The sequence below is a fragment of the Ambystoma mexicanum genome, chromosome 1p (assembly GCF_040938575.1).
Source record: "Ambystoma mexicanum isolate Mex_15411 chromosome 1p, UKY_AmexF1_1, whole genome shotgun sequence".
NCBI lineage: Eukaryota > Metazoa > Chordata > Amphibia > Caudata > Ambystomatidae > Ambystoma > Ambystoma mexicanum.
Genome location: NC_090921.1, coordinates 1,221,993,555 through 1,222,010,428, shown reverse-complemented (window position 1 = coordinate 1,222,010,428; position 16,874 = coordinate 1,221,993,555). Strand labels below are relative to the sequence as shown.

Sequence of the window (16,874 nt, the reverse complement as noted above, 5' to 3'; positions counted from 1 at the left end):
TGTCTGTTTGTTTCTACCAGGTGTATGTATTTACACAGCCTACAAGCTCTTTTTTATGTGGTAAGTCCCATTCAAGTACCCCAATGTAGGAAGCTGATTTAGGCACATTATTAATTTCCTTAATACCGGAGATGGTGCTATCATCACATATTTTTGTGGGGTCATGTAAGCTATTGGTATATTTTATATATATTCAAGGTTTTGAGTGCTCTTAGATGTTCATAATTAGTACACCAATCCCACTATTTAATTTTCTTTTCGAAATTTTTTCTTAATTCATGCTATTCCATTCCCCAGTTGGGTTCCCCATTTAGCAGTCCTAGGATTCTTCTCCATATTTTACCTTCAAATACTTTTGCTACCCAGTTGGGTTCCCAATTTAGCAGTCCTAGGATTCTTCTCCATATTTTACCTTCAAAAACCTTTGCTAAATTTATACGTCGCTCCTAGGTCGTAACTAATTGCAGGCACAATGCTTTGTTTGTAATAAAACTCCTTTAAGACTATTGCCACTGTTTGTTCTGTATATTTCTTCACCATTGATGTCAACTCAAAGGCGTTCTTACACTTTGGGCCTGATTCACAGATTGTTTTCCTATGGGACTGCACCATTAAAAAACACTTCTGTCAATCAGGCCCTTTGTCTCAATCATTTCACTATGATTTCTGCGTGTCTCAATAGCCAGGCCCAGATATTTATATATTGGGACATGTTCTGTTTTGCGCAAACTAGTGCATTTACGGATCAACCGTCAACGCATTAAAGTATGCATTTTGTGTTTTCCTAGTTGATCCAGAGCCTATTTTCTCTAGCATAGCTGAACTGGGTCTCTATAGCTCCAGTGAGGCCCACCATAGCTTCGTCTAACAGTATATTCTCATCTGCGTACGACAGCCAGTTGACATGTAGGTTACCTATTTTTGGAGGGAAGCACCTACTTTCTACTAATCGCTCTGGTAAGTTGGCCAGGTACAGGTTGAAAAGCAGAGGTGACAAAGCACAGCCCTGTTTCATGCCTCTGACAGTGGGCATTGAATCAGTGCATGGGCCCATGCTACTCAACCTGACCTGGACCGAAGTACTCTCATGAAATTATTTGAGGATTCTAAGAAGATCATTCAGTATGCCCCATCATTTAAACTTCTTCCAGAAAATCTGTCTGGCAACACCATCAAAGCCACTTTGAAATCTATATAAACCATGTACAAGGGAGGGTTGTTTTGCTTTTGCACCGTGTGTATCGGCATATTCACTAAAGAATATTATGCGTTGAAGCCGATCCTGATTGGCAGGCTGTTTGAAATGGCCCTAACAACCTTTTATTTTGCACCCATTGTTTTAATTCATTTGATATTATTGAGGAAAGTATCTTGCCTGACACATCTAACATGGAAAGCAGCATGTAATTTGCTGGGTTAAGTCATGAGTTCTTTTTTATAAATCAGAACAAGTACGGCCTGCCTGCATGATTCTGAGCTATCCCCTTCTTGACACACTTTGCTGAATAATATTCAAGTATATTTGCCCACAAGGCAGGGTCATTACATAAAACCACACTATCAAGCCGATCTGGGCCAGGTGACTGTGATTTTTTCAATTTGTCAACCAAATTGTTTATTTCTTCTCTGTTTACATCAGTCGCAAAGGGATTTGAACCTACTATCTCATTTAAACCACCATAACTTTCGGATATAAAATCTGTCCAGGAATTGTAACTATGGCAGTCTTCTCTTCCTTTATATTTCTCATAATATTCCAATTCTTTTGGCGTCATTCTTTTTTAGTGTTTCAATAATCTCCCTCCACTGTGTATTTTTAACCGTCATCCATTGCGTTTATGTTTCTTTACTATAGACACCACTTTGTTTCAAAGCATGTCAACGTTTCTAATTCATCTTATCTGCCTTCTAAGTAACATCTTGGCCACTCTAATCCCGGGGTCGTACATCCCTAAATGACCATGAGCATGCTTAGTCATGTAGGCAGCACCTGAAATGATATTGTTAGTTGTAAACTGCACAATCCAGCCAATAATGGAGTCCGACAAATGGCGTGGTATATCAATCACAATGCTTCCCATCTGATTATTAAACCCATTTAAACTCTTTTCAGTCCATACAATTGTACTCTTTGCAGAATTGATGTCGACATCCCCAATTTTTATGTCTCTACACATTTGACCATCTATTTTCAGATGTATAATAAGCATTGCGTGATTACTGTATTCGTTCGAAGTCACACTCAGATGCACAGCGTTATCTAGGTTCTCCCAGTTTATTAAAAAGTGGTCAAGCACAGCCTTTTTTTGGCAAATACACCACATGCTTTCCCCTGGAACATCACTCTGTAATCGGCCGTTCGTCATTATGAAACCCTAGTCCTTCTTGAACTGCAGCCAGAACCTGCACTGCCCAATTATGGTGTTATGGATCATTGAGCATGTTGCTCCAATGTTCACCATTTCATTAATAGTTTCGTCGTCTGCACAGTGGGCATTTAAGTCACCAGCTATTAATACCATACTATCTTTGTTATCCATTTCCCAATCCATCCAAATCCCATTAATGGTATCCCGTATACTCCTAGTCAAGTTGCCGCCTAGGGGTTTGTATATGTTAATAATTCATATTTTCCCATTATATCCAATTCTCTTATATAGACGATCTCTGCTTCCATTACAGATTCCTGATTCTCACTTACTTAACCTTACTTACCTCCAAATAATGTACAATGCCTGTCATCATACCCTCCACCGGCCTGCCCAAAGGTCCCCTTTTTATCATTTCTTGATGTACATTATACCCATCCATATATAGATATGTATATATATATAGCACGGATGTCACCCATCTTTCTTGAATTAATTATATATGACTTCCTTGTAGTAAGTTGTGTGTCCCAGGATGATTAATAAAATGGGTGTGGCCTCAAGTGTTCCATGTTTTTATATTTAGAATTCAGGGTCTTTTTAACGCATTCACTGCTAAAAACCCAGTGAACCAGTTCCATTCTTTATCACAGGAATCGACTTCAAGTTCGTTGACCACAGTTCGCCCAGTTTTCTCGCTGTAATCTTAAGTCCACCCCCTTCCCTTGAATCTCTGTTACTTGGCTCCCTTGTCGCTCCAGACCAGGTGGTAAGAAATTCAGTATATATTGACTGCATCTAAATCAAATCCCATTTTTAAAAAGTTATAAAAATGGCCTTCACCAATTCGACTGTCTCAGTGGCGTAACAATGACTCTTGGAAAATGGCGGCTTTCATTTTTAACCAGCTCAACATAATCAATGTCTCCAGAAGTCAATGCACATAGCTGGGGAGTCATATTAAACAGCTGTTGTAATTGAGGACGGTTTATCAGCAAGTTCTCTTGGGAGGGAAACAGTCTACTAATAGTAAAAATAGTTCTTTTTTTTCTTCAAATTTGTGTTTTATTAAAGTTTTTCAACCTCATTAAAATATTTATTACACACCTCCAGAAGTGTTGGAGTTCACTAATATCTCAAATAACATCAACATTGCACACCAATAAAGAAGCCCCTCCCCTGCCCCCATCACTCCTTCCCTGGTACTTTTCAGCTCATACAAATAACACCCTTGTGTACCTTCAGGCACAATGCACAGTTAGACTTATAAACAATGAGTCTGCGCTCTCCTTCACTCAACGTCAACTCTTCCAAGTCCCCTACCCATTACTCATATGTGCCCTCGACATACTCATCACCTTCAAGAACCATTTGGCATGTTTGATGCTCAGCCGGTCAATTAATTGTATCAATTCCATCTCCCGCACCTGGACCCCTCCAAATCACCCCCGCCCAGTCACTGAGAGGTTGTGATATATTTCTCAATGAAGTCAGCCCATTCCATCTCAAAGGAGCCCGTCTGGCCATGGAGCCCCGCCACTATCCTTTCCATTACATAGAGGTTTCTGGCTACATTAATCCACTCACTCTTGGACGGGAGGAAGTCGACTTCCATTTGATCGCTATGCACACTCTCGCGGCTAAGAGCAATGAGGCCGGCACGTTGGGAGCCTCCCATATTCCCCATCCTCTTCCTCCATCCCAAAGAAAACCAAAAGATGTGATTTTGTGCGGGCCAATCCATCCACATCCCTTATCCACCCCAGCACCTCATCCCAGTAAACCTGCACCCTAGGGCAGTCCTACCACATGTGCAGGAATCAGCATCCCTCCCACAGCCCCTCCAGATCTTAGGGCTAGTATTAGGGTACATTCTAGACAGTCTACCTGGGTCATAATGCCATCTATGAAGTAGCTTAATGGAGTGTAGTTTATATTGGCAGAAGATGGAGGTATTTGTAGCAGCCCTACATAGTCTATCCCATAGCTCCGGTTCAATACTAGACCCAAAGTCCTGCCCCCATCGGCCCCTCAATTATTCAGTGGATCCCTTACCCCACACAACCTGGGCCGCATACATTGCCGAGATCAGCCCCCTCATTTCTGACATTTTGTCCAGCAGCGATTCAAAGGGCGTGAGCTCCCTCTGTACCTTTTCCCTCAGGCACGCACTCGTGAGGACCCCTTTCAACTGTAAGAAGGTGAAGACTGACAATTTAAATGATCTGGAGGAGTCGCTGGGAATAGGTAAAGAGACGAAGGTGCTCCCCCACCCACCAAAGTTGACCTATCCTGTCTAGTCCAGCCTCGTACCATTTATGGAATCTCTCAGGGTTCGGTATCATGTCCCTTACTCCCGGAACCCAAAGGTGTCCCAGCGGAGAGTGCCATGTGGTGATCCCCTCCATGTCCCCCCCAACACCCCTGTTTCCAGATATCCCACAGTGTACCCATAATTGGATGGTCACAAATCCTCCTTGGGATTCTGTTTTTAGGGACCCAAACCCATTCTCCCACAGTCACCAGATGCAGCAGCAAATTCTCCAAGACAATTCACTGAAGGTCCAGCTGCGATCGAAGATGGGATACAAGGACTCAAAGCTGGGCTGCCTGATAATATAACTTCATATCTGAGAGGTCGACCCCCCTTTCTCTTTAGGTAAGACCCATGTCTCCCTGGGAATCTGCGCCTTTTTCCCTGCCAAAGGAACCTCAAGATAACACCTTCAATCTTCCTAAAGAATCCCTATGGGATGTGAATGGGCAGCATCTGAAACAGATAAAGAACTCTGGGAAGAACCACCATTTTGAGTTCATTAAGCCGACCCAGCCACAAGATCGTTAGCTTGCCCCACTTCGTAAGATCCTCATCTATTTTCCGCATCAGGTGGGGAGGGGGGAATTCCCTTCAAATAGCTCCTCACAGGTTCTCATCAAATTTATACCCAGGTCCTTCATCTTGGACCGACATATCTGCATCCCCAATGGTTTAAACCTATCTATTTCCCTGTCCCTCCTGACGTCTAAGGGGAAAAGCATTGATTTAGGCCTATTCATTTTCAATCCCGCCCGACCGTACTGCTTGATCAATGAAACCACAGTAGTTATGGACTGCAATGGATCCATGACATACAAGAGCATGTCATCAGCATATAGTGTAATTTTATATTCCACCCCCCAGACTTGGAATCCAGCCACCCCCGGGTATTCCCTAATCCTCTGGGGCAGGGACTCCAGAGAAAGTACAAACAAAATTGGGGATAGCGGGTAGCCCTGTCTCGTTCCTCTCCTCAGTGTAAACCATCGGGAGTACCCGCCATTCACTGCTACACACACTGTGGTGACTGAGTAAAGAGCCAATATAACCCGCAGGAAGCTCCCCCCTATACCAAACTTGATAAGGATGGCCCTGAGGAAACTCCACTGCACCCGGTGAAATACCTTTTCTGCATCGAGTAATAGAAGGGTCGGGTCCCCCGGCATATCTCTGGATGCATGGACCATGTGCCGGGTCTTTCTCATTGAGTCCGCGCCCTGTCTTCCCTTGGTGAATCCCGCCTGGTCCGGGTGGACCAATGCAGGCATAAACCCCTCCAGTCTAGCCACCAGGATCCGCGTATATATTGTTGCAGCTATATTCAATCGGGAGATCGAACAGTAGGAAGCGCATACCCAGGGGTTCTTCCCTTCCTTGGGTATTACTGCAGTGAGTGCACTTCCAAACGAGTTGGGCACCTTCCCTGTAACTAGTATCCCATTGAACAGTTCTGACATGAAGGGAGATAGGACAGGGAGAAAGCTTTTATAAAATCCAGCCATGTATCCGTCTTCTCCCGGGGCCTTACCCTGTGGCAGTCTTCCTACCGCCCTGCTGACCTCTTCCTCCGTTATGGGGGCGTTCAATGCCTCAGAATCTGTTTGGGAAAGTGTGGGTAGGTGGATCCCTTCTAACTACTTGTTCGGATCCTCTACTACCTGACCCAACTCCGAAGTATATAGGAATTCATAAAAGGTTGAAAAGGCATCTGCAACCCACTTGTCCGGTAGGTGGCCGCCCCCCTCTACACCCTCTATGACGATAAGCCATCTTTCAGACCTCTGCCCCCTCAACCTGGCTGCCAACAATGCATCCGCTTTGTCCCCCTTCTCATAGAACTTTTGCTTCAGGAACTGGAGGTTACAGAGTATCTTCCCTTCTTCAAATAGGCAGGGTTTCTCCCTCTTAGCCCTGGCTGCCGCAATATGTTCCTCCCACCTATCAGGTTGCTCATGCGCTATTCTCTCCCGCCTACCTATTTCCTCCCGCAGCCTCCCTTCGATTAATACCCGTTCACGTTTTTTCCTCACACCTTCTTTGATTAGAATCCCTCTCCACGTGGCCTTCCCAGCCTTCCACACCATATCCTATGCAACTTCCCATGTATCATTTAGCGTAAAGTATTCTCTGATTGCCTCACTCATCAAAAAATACAGGTCCTTCCAGAGTGATTCATTACACCTCCACTTCGTCCCTTTGGGTGTCAGTCCCTCCCAGAGGGGCTCGAAACCGTGACCATATTATGGTCCGACCAGGGTATTGGGATAATATAAGAATTTATCGCCTCTTGCCACAGTTCCCTTGATGTGTACAAATAGTCTATCCTGGTGTACGTAACGTGTGGTGGGGAGAAAAAAGTGTATCTCCTATCCTGGGGATGGAAGTGTCTCCATACATCTCTGAGCCCATACCGCACCAACACTTCCTGGAATTAACAGTGCCCCTACCCTGCCGGTTCCGGGACCGTGTGCTGTAATCTCTGCTTGTCTAGTTACCTGTCTACCCAAATGTTAAAGTCCCCCCCAGTGATGAGGTGGCCTGTGTTCTCAACCGGAATCTTTGACATTGCGTTCCTCAAAAACCTCAGCTTGCCCTGATTTGGGGAATAGACCGTTGTCAGTGAAAACCGAATCCCTCTTATGGTACCCGTGACCACTAAGGTCCGCCCATCCACATTGGACAAGGTCTTTATGATTTTCATCCTTAACGATCTGTTCACCAGGATCCCCACCACCACCTTCCTCAGTGGGCCCGAGTCCCAGCATTGGTTGCCTATCTGCACATTTGGAATCCTCCTCTCCTCCCCCTTGGAGGACCTAGTCTCCTGGAGGAACAATATGTCCAGCACCGATCTCCAGAACTCCTTTGCAACCAGAAACCTTTTTGTGGGAGAGTTAAGCCCCTGATGTTGAGGGTACCCACTTTCAGCATGTTGCCCCGAGAGGCCCCTTGGGTTGGAGCCATCACGTTATCCCCCTCGGGGGTCTCAATTCTTGACATGTGCAAGGGGAATGGGCAACAAGGTGAGCCGCACCATTAAGTGCCAGAGTATTGGATTGGGCCTGTACCAGCGACCCACCCCCTCCCTCATCCCTCTCCCCTTCCCCAACCCCCGTTCCTCCTTGGGCGTCCGATCCCTCCCGGAGATGAACACCAGGCCAGAACCGAATCACCAGGACCCCGGTGTCCCAGGCCCTTTCCACTCATACCACTCCCCTCACCTCCCCTCCCCCATTAAAGCCCCAACCAAAGCAACCTCAAACAACTATAATTAGAAGTCCCCTCAACTTCTTAATCTCAAAACATCGAACTTCAGTAATGTTAGCCCCCCGATGAGGCCTCGTCCCTGGTCCGGACTGATTCAAGTGCAGGTAACCCTCCCTCAGCCAAATCCCTATGCAAAAGTCATGGTGAAATTACGAATCTTTCTCCGGTGGGGTGCCCAGTTGCATGTGTTTCCGGGAACCTGGGGTACATCGCCTCCATGGACCTTTCACCTCCCAGCGATCTTCCTCATTATTTCATCTTCAGGTATGCGGCTCCTATTCCATGCCTGTAAGCTCCCTGGTGATCCCACGTATCTCTTCTGCGGAGGAGATCTAATATTTGTGCCCCTCTATCTCAAAGGAAAGGTCAAATGGGAACCCCCCCTGTACTTCACCCCCTTCTCATTGAACCACTTGGTGAGGGGGCAGCAAAGGCGCCTCTTTGACAGGGTGGGCGAGGAGAGATCTTGGAAAACTGTGACCGGTGCTAAGCCGTAAATCACTGCACCTTTCTATCTCGCCCTTTCGAGGATCTTGAACCTGTCACTATAATGATGTAGGCAGATGAGGACCGATCTTGGACCCCCCCACTGTTGCACCTGCTCTGTTGATTCTTTCTATCTTGACTTCATCCACCGAGTCGTTAGCGAAGATGAGCTTTGTGATCTCATTATGGGTACTCCGAAGATCTGCATCAGACTCCCCCTCTCTCCGGAATCCTAAAAATGCACAGGTTGTTACGTCTCTCCCGGTTTTCCAGGTTGTCCATTTTTAGTAGCATCTCCTCTTCCCTCCTCTCTACCTCTGAAAGGCAAATGTCCATTTGGGTCTCCAAAGTGTCGAGGGAGGATTGATTGTGTTCCACGTCATCAAGTCGTTCCTCCATCTTGTCAAGCCTTTTAGTGATTTTTGTCCACACAGCCCCCAATGTACGCTCTCATGTTCCTAATCTCCTCCATGAGGGCCGCAACATCTTTTTTTTTTCGCAGCTGACTCCTCATTATCCTGTTCCATGATGTCCGTACTGTCTGGTCCTTCTGTGCCCTCCCTTGGTGTGTATCTCAAGTTCAGATGTTTGGTCCTCGGGTCCATGTACCTCCCATGAGCCTCACTCATATCTCCAGGGACAGGCTACTTTTCCACCACCAAATGTGTGCCAACCTGGCCCCCAGCAGCAGGGGAACTCGGTGTCCTCCTCTGGTGTCCAGGGATCTGACCACAGATCAGCTTGGCTCTCTTTGGCAGTGTTTTTCGATGGGGGGAGGCACACCTCCATGGTTGGTGGTGCAGGACCCCTCTTTATTGATAACTTTGGGCACAGATGGGGGGCTGCCACTCCTCGAGGGCCCTCTGCATCCCTGCACTGTAGTCCTTGACCAATCCTCTAGAGGCTTCACCCTGGTCACAAGTGATAAGGGAGGCAGGCACACGCCCCAATCAAGGGAGCCTACAGCTCCCTACACCACCACCGCCCCTCCGACAATCAGGGCCACCCCAGGACGTCTAGCCCATCAACAATGGTACTCAGATTGTTCTCCACCAAGGTCTAGGGACCCGGGCTCAAATCCCAGGTCACCGGGCACTCATCGTGTTCAGAGGGTACCATGCTTCTGGGCCTTGTGCGGGGACCCGCAGCCCGGCAGTAGACCCCTGTCACCACTGGGCTCTCCTTCAGGGTCGTGGGCAGGCCTTCAGCTTGAACAGCCTTCCTCTGCTCCCTTGGGCAAAATGTCAAACAGAGCTTCTGTTGCTGGGGGGACGGCCCCCACCTCCTTCGCTCCTTGCGGTCCCCACAATAGCACTCCTCCCGTGGCCGAGACGGCCCAGTGGGCCAGATGAGAGGGGAAGGGCGAGTGATTGTGTGCACACTATTTGGTGAAGGATGTACCTCTTTGTCCTCAGCCTGCTGTCTTCAGGGAGAAACCTGGCCCCCACAGGCAGTCTCCACCACTGCCTCAGTATATTCACATGCAGCAATCAGCCTTGGCGGGAGGAGCTCTTCTCTCCCTCCGCACGGAGCCCCAAACTCCAGAGCCGTAGGGTGGCTCGGCCCTCCTGTGAGCCTCCCAGCCCCCAGGGGCTACAGGCCCAGCCTCCAGGGATCGCACTAATGGTTTTTCCTGACTCCGGGTCCCCTACGACTGCATACAGGGATCCAGAGCAGCCCTCAGGCTCCTCCAACCTTCTCACCTGCGGTCTTGGGCAACACCCTCCGGGTCTCTGTTCACCTCCACTGGTTGGTCCCACGGTGCCCGCGGGGCCCTCAAGTCAGGGACTCCGGCACCAGCTGTTATGGGAGGGGGTGCAGACCCCCCCTCCGACGAGGGAGCCCCAACACCTCAGCGTGAGACGCACTGCAGTGCCCCTCGCGGGCTGGGGGGCTACGTCACCGTATTCTCCAAACCTCCATGTTTCTGGCCAGGGCGAAGGCCCAATCGATCCGGGTTAGCAAGGCTGCTTTGTCTTCAAGTTCCCCTGTGCGTTTTCACACGGGACCTCAGCAGCATATGCCTGGGTTATTCATGTCACTCCTGACCGAAGCTGGTGCCAGGAGGGCGGGGGGAGGCGGAAAGCATAGGCCATTCCATCTTTCTCGGGCCCGGTGCGCAAGCACACGCTACTGCTGACTGCTCATCAGCACTCCCCCTGGTGGCCTCCAACGTAGTTATTTTTAACACTTTTGGCTCCAATTGTACCAGAACTTCCTCTTTTGACATTTCCCTACTTTTCAGGCTATGTTGCTTTTCAGGGCAGAAGTTAGCATCCATTATAATCACTTTATTTTCTGGGGTCGATCACCTATCTATTATTGAAGAGTGCTCCCCCTCCTGGATAGAGTCATCCATTTATGGGCCGTCTCCGTTTATCTCCCTTTTCGGCTTGGGGTTTCAGGAACCAGCCTGTTAATACACCATCATTTTTGCTTTCTATCTTTTGTCACATTTTTCCCTTTTTCCTTGCTTTTGTTTAATCTGTGATTTGTTGCTTAAGCCCTCCTTTATCTCATCTCCCTCGGGATTAGGCCAACTTTTATTAGCTCCCGTTTCTGATTTCATGATGTTTAATCTTTTTATGCGTTGTCTCTCCTTTCTTGTCTGATAGCTCCTGCCTTCGTCATAATGTTCTGTGTTCTTACTCTTTGATGCTTCCTAAACTATTCTAACCATTCCCACATCCTTTTTTGTAATGGACTGTTTATGAGCAGTATCAACTGTCATCAAGTCTAACTAATCACACATCTCATGCTTACTTATCGTCCTTGCTGCATTTTCCCCCGTGCTGGCCCCCTTTTGCCCATCAAGTCATTTTTTAATCAATGATAGCAGTACGTCTTGCAAACAAATATCTTCATGTATTTTGTTGCATAATTCTAACAGTATTTTTACTGCAACCTATAATGTATCTATAATTTGCGTCATTGTGGCTGCTCGTAGTTCTATTGACAATGAATTCCGGAGTGACCGGAATTAATGAGTGGGACGATGGGATTGTTGCCCATTCAACTTCCAACTGCTTTGCATCGTGAGAGGAGGTTTCCATATTCATGTTTTTCTCAATATCCATTTGCAACGAATAACATGAATTCAATAGCGAATTATTGTTATCAATTATTATGGACCTTGATTTGTTAGAGACTTGCACTTCGCCAGTCTTACTTTCAGTTGCCACATGATTATCCCCAGGCCCAAAGTAATCAGTGATTTTTCCAGTTGCATTTGCCTCCAACTGCTGGCATTCACTATTAACTATTAGCTTTGTTTGCCTCCCCGCACATGCCTTCATTTGTGCCTCTCCCCTATTTTTCTCTTGCGCAAGTTGTCTATGACTCTTTTTTGCTTTTGTTTTGGGTGGCACAGCATAATTAGTACATTGTAGATTTCTTGCTTGTCGGAAAATGCTAACTTCATGCATCCACGTTGCAGAGCTGGTCTTCCTTTGCTCCTGCTGAGATTCCAAACCGCAGACTGCAAGATTTTTGAAGGGATCTTGCACCAGAACAAATTTCCGAGTTTCCAGACCAAAGTAATCTGCAGTCAGTGCAAGACAAACAAATCCTCAGAACTCCATCACTGACTGCAAGATTGTAGCACTTGAGCCGCACCTGTTGTCGCGCGCCAGATAGATCCTGTTTAGCTGAAAGTGCAATAAGCATTAATATTTAGAGTTAGTACAGTATATTATTTTCAAGGTTATACATTCAAATATATTAAAATGCATCTTCCATTTGTAGTGCCAAAGAAGTGTGTTACACTTAATATGTATAATGTGTATTAATTATATTTTAAGAGTAGTGTACCCACTCAGGTTTCTGCTGTTATTCCTTTGAAGTACGATAGAAATTGTCTTAATTTGGCTTTGGAGGTTATTGTAAGCATTATTCACAGGTTGAAATGTTCTCAGGCCCCTGGTCCAGGCGGTGTTGCAAATCTTATTTTGAAGAAGAACCCTAATAAATGGGCCGTTATTATGCAAATTAATTAGAAAAATTTTGGATATGTGAATGTTCCCAAATAATTGGAAGAAATCCAACTAAGTATCGCCTGTTGGCCATGGTTGATTCTTTGTCTTTATTTACATTATTATTATTTTTATTTTTTTAGGCCTGGATGTTTTATTAACACTGATGGAATGTATTTACACACAGACGGAACAGATTACATCTTGGTTTCCTCTTCCTTTGAAAGAGTCTTTATGATCTCTTCCTTCCTGGCTTGCAGGTGTTCCTCACGTCTCTTGCAAGCCTCTTTAGTCTTAGACCTTCGATCTTCAGCCTGGTTAGCCAAGAACTTTGTCTGCCTTCAATTTGTGAATGTGCTCCATCAAGATGTGCTTGTTTTTGATTCTTTGTCAAAAATGTTTTTTTTTATCTGATTTTAGAGCATGCAAATCAATGTAATTAAAAATCCAACGAACATGATTTAGAAAGAGGTCCAATATCTTGTATAACTTGTGGTGTTTGCTATATTTATTGTGTTCCACATTTAAGACCAAAGGGAGATTTCTATACATCTGTTATGTTGATTATGTGCCAGCATTCAACTCGGTTAATCGACAGAAGCTTTGGCATAAACCACAAAGTTGGGGACAGGACCCCTCTATTCTACATCTTATTAAATCAATGTATACAGGAACTTCTTCTACTCTGAGACTGAATCAAGAAGGCTTATTAACCTCTCCAATAGACACCCACTTTGGGTTAAAACAGGGATGTGTCCTGACCCCAACTCTGTATAACCATTATGTCTCAGATCTGGATGTAACTTTAAAAGAATGCCCTAATTTCTCACATCGGATTGGCCAGGATCCTATTGCATAGCTCACGTATGCAGATGATACTGTGTTGTTTGATTGTACGCCTACTGGCTTGCAGTGCTATCTGCTTGGTCTACAAAAATACTCAGTAGAAAATATTTGTGACTATAAATTTAAACAAAAAACTAAAATCATGGACATAAAGCCCAAGGGAAGGAAGATGCCAGGTTTTACCTGGAAAGTGGATAACACTGTATTAGAAATTGTTAGGAAGTATATATACTTGGGGGGTCCTGATTTAAGACACGTTGGGTGTTTGTTCTCTTGCATCTCATGTTTCTCCCAAAGTACAAAGATAATGTGGTGCTATTAGTTCTTTTGTGACTAATAGTAGAGGATTCTCTATTGAAGGACTTTTAAAGATATACAAGGTGAGTACTGTTCCTTGCCCCCTGATTGGCCTTGAGATCCTTCCTAATGATGAAGCGTACTGGTTAAAGGTTCTTGAGGGTAAATTATGGCGTACCACTTTAGGTTTGCCCAATTCTACTCCTCTTGAAGTGATTGGTTCTGATCTGGGCCTGATTACTTTGCCTGTATAACACAAAATAGCATTCAGTCTCTTTTATTTTAATATTATCAATGTAACATGCATATAACAATACTTTACTTTCTTACTTTGTTAAAATAATAAAAGCAGAATCCCCTACTTGCACACTAGACAACTGACTCCAGGATGTAAAGGTTTTCCGTGATGAAATTGACGTTGTGCTGACCTTTCCCTTTAATATCAGTTTGTCATCTAAATAATTGAGGGAAAAAGCTGAGGTTTGGGATAGAAGCAACAATATGCAATGGCTAGCTACTCAATCCACCTTTCAATATAATGTCCTCGAGGCTTTTAAATTAATAAACCTTTTGGATATATTAACGCACCAGAATCCCAAATTAAGGCGTTTTCTGATGAAGCTGCATTTCAGTCAGCTTCTGACTAATGAGCACTTAGACGCTTGGATTAGAACACCTTATTCGTCTAGAATTTGCTGTATATGTGGATTGGATATTGAAACTTTGCGTAACCTTTTAACTATGTGTCCTAGACCTTTTTGTTTTCATGCAACATCACTGTTCTTAATTTTCCAGCGTACACAATATGACAAATATGATTAGGCCTCTTAAATAGTTATTATGTATTTTAATGTTTGTTCATCTATTTTGATAATGTAAAATGTTGATATATGGTGATGTATATATTTTATAGAATGTTATGATTATTTTTATGCATAATTGTTAACTAGCAAATTGTCATTAATGTTGATGCATTAAAAGGTGTAAAGGTTTCTTTTTAACAAATACACTTAATTAAAAAATAAATATATATGTATATATGTTTTGTAAAAGTGTGTGCCGGATCACACAATTAGTCAGACTAATAATCTATGATTGAGGACTCTGGTGTACGTCAAAACCCAACATTATTCAAAAATCGAATCCAAGCCGGGACAGCATACCAGCATTTCATCTCATTGCTCTTGTATTTATAACAATTGCAAGAAAGCTTTGTTTCAAGACTATGTCAGAAATGATGTCACATTACACTATCAATTTACAAAACCTAGGGGGAAGTGGGGTTGGTTAATGGCTCAAACTATGTATAGTATCCATAAGGGTTAGTCACTCAATTGGTAGGTACCTATCCGATGGATCTGCATGGACCCATCCTACAATTGATACTATTTCTACTACATCATTATCGGGACAGCTATTCGATCAACATTATCTATCGTAGGCATTGTGACAAGGGGACTTCTCGTTGGTTGGAATCTAGTTTACCAACCTTGAGCACTTTGACAAGGCATCAAAATATGAGCAAGATATACGTGGGGGAACAGACTTCCATGGTCTGCCATATTTACAATTAAAGAATACTCCCAGTCATCCTGAGGTGATTAGGCCTTCCCTATCCTTTGTACTCAGCCTTGTGTGTAGTCTAGTATCTGTGAGAGTGATAAGGGAGTCCTGCAGGTGCCTTATCGATGTTTAGTTTTCAATGAATGTCCAATGTTTTCCATATCTGGATCACATGTTAGGGTACCATGTCTAAGAGTGTATTTCCTTCTATTTATTAAGGTTTCAGCAAATTATAAAGTGTATGTTGTGTTCTTTGTGACCACTTATCTTGCTAGTGAATTCCTTTCTATAAAGTCTTTTGACTTACTGATCTCATGTACCTGGGCATCAATGGTTGTTTGTGCTTGATTCATCTTGGGAGTCTACCACTTCTCGTCCTAGAATCTGTTATCTTCCGCCAGCATTCAGTTAATCTATTGCTCCCTTCCTAGTTTCTGACCTTGGCTCTGGCCGTGAGCTACTGCTTGGGCTCAGCACAAGTTATTCAAATCCATGTGTTTTTGTAAATCCAGAATCTTGAGTTCTGAGGCCTTGTTAATTTTGAGGCTTCCTGCGGACTCCGACTTAGAAAAATGGCAGCACTCCAGTTTTCCTGTTTCCATATTGGTGACTTATAGCCACGTTTATTCATCTATTATGAGTGCCAAATGATGATTTTCTTGCCTGTGTATTCAGCATCTTATCTACCTATAATTCAACTACCCTAATGGTGTAGTGAGTCCCTTTCTTGTTACACAGGAGCTCTATTTATATTGTACACTATTTCTGTAACCTACAACTAATTGTAGTCCTTATTTGTGTCACACAGTCTAACTAACCCTTTATTGTAGATTGCATGCATATTCACTTTGGTTAAGCATATTGTTTCATGGAACTCATATTATCGATCACCCCTAGATTTATGGGGCATTATGGCTGTCTCAGTTTGTAAAGTTTTCTCGCCCATGCAGTTATGGGTAGGGACCAGTGCTGAAGGTAGTAATGATGTTTTCATCTGCATCATTACAGGATAAAACATGTTCAGAGTTTATATCAGTAAATAAGACATTTGCATTATGTTTCTTCACATACATTCCAATTTAATATTACAAATATATAACTGTATCATACAGTTGAAATTGTAATTTATATTGTAAGTATAATTAATTAATTATCCATTAAATTTAATTACAAGTCAAAATTGTCATTAACGATATCATACAAGCAATCGATTTCCTTCCAAACATCAAAGCCAAAAACATTAGTGCAAAAAGAAGTATAATCATATACAAATGTTTTCAAATATCTCGAACGGTCTGTCCTTAGTTGTTAACATTCCGTTAATAAATGATGGGTAGTTTCTATCTTACTTGAATCCTTATACAATCTGCAGACACGATCACTGTGGGGTACCGCCAGGCGAGGGCCAATTACCATCCTAACCAATAATTGATTAAAATGTAATGCAAAAATCTCACCAGATTTTTGGACAGGGACGTTTTAGCAAATAAGGCCATGGCAAAGAATTCAAGTATGTAATGCATATCACATCTTGTGTATCTTTGTATTTCTCCGTCATCTGCAATTTTTTATATGCATCGCAATCTTAAGTTTTACCTATAAGTTGAGATCATAATAATACAAAATCCAGATTCTGGGAGATCTCCGAGTCAATAATCTTCAAGATTTCCTCTGTATGTAATGCGACTTGGTAAAATCGTCTCTTCTTTTTCTCATAGCATTAGACATTAAGATATGTATTTGATCCTCTGTTTTTGG

The 16,874-nt window shown here is 43.9% G+C and overlaps 1 protein-coding gene across 1 annotated transcript in view; it reads right to left on the bottom strand.

The window, feature by feature from the left end:
- Positions 1 to 16,874, bottom strand: part of LOC138452175 (uncharacterized) — a 276,023-nt gene that overhangs the window by 29,370 nt on the left and 229,779 nt on the right. The gene's annotated exons all lie outside the window — the stretch shown is intronic.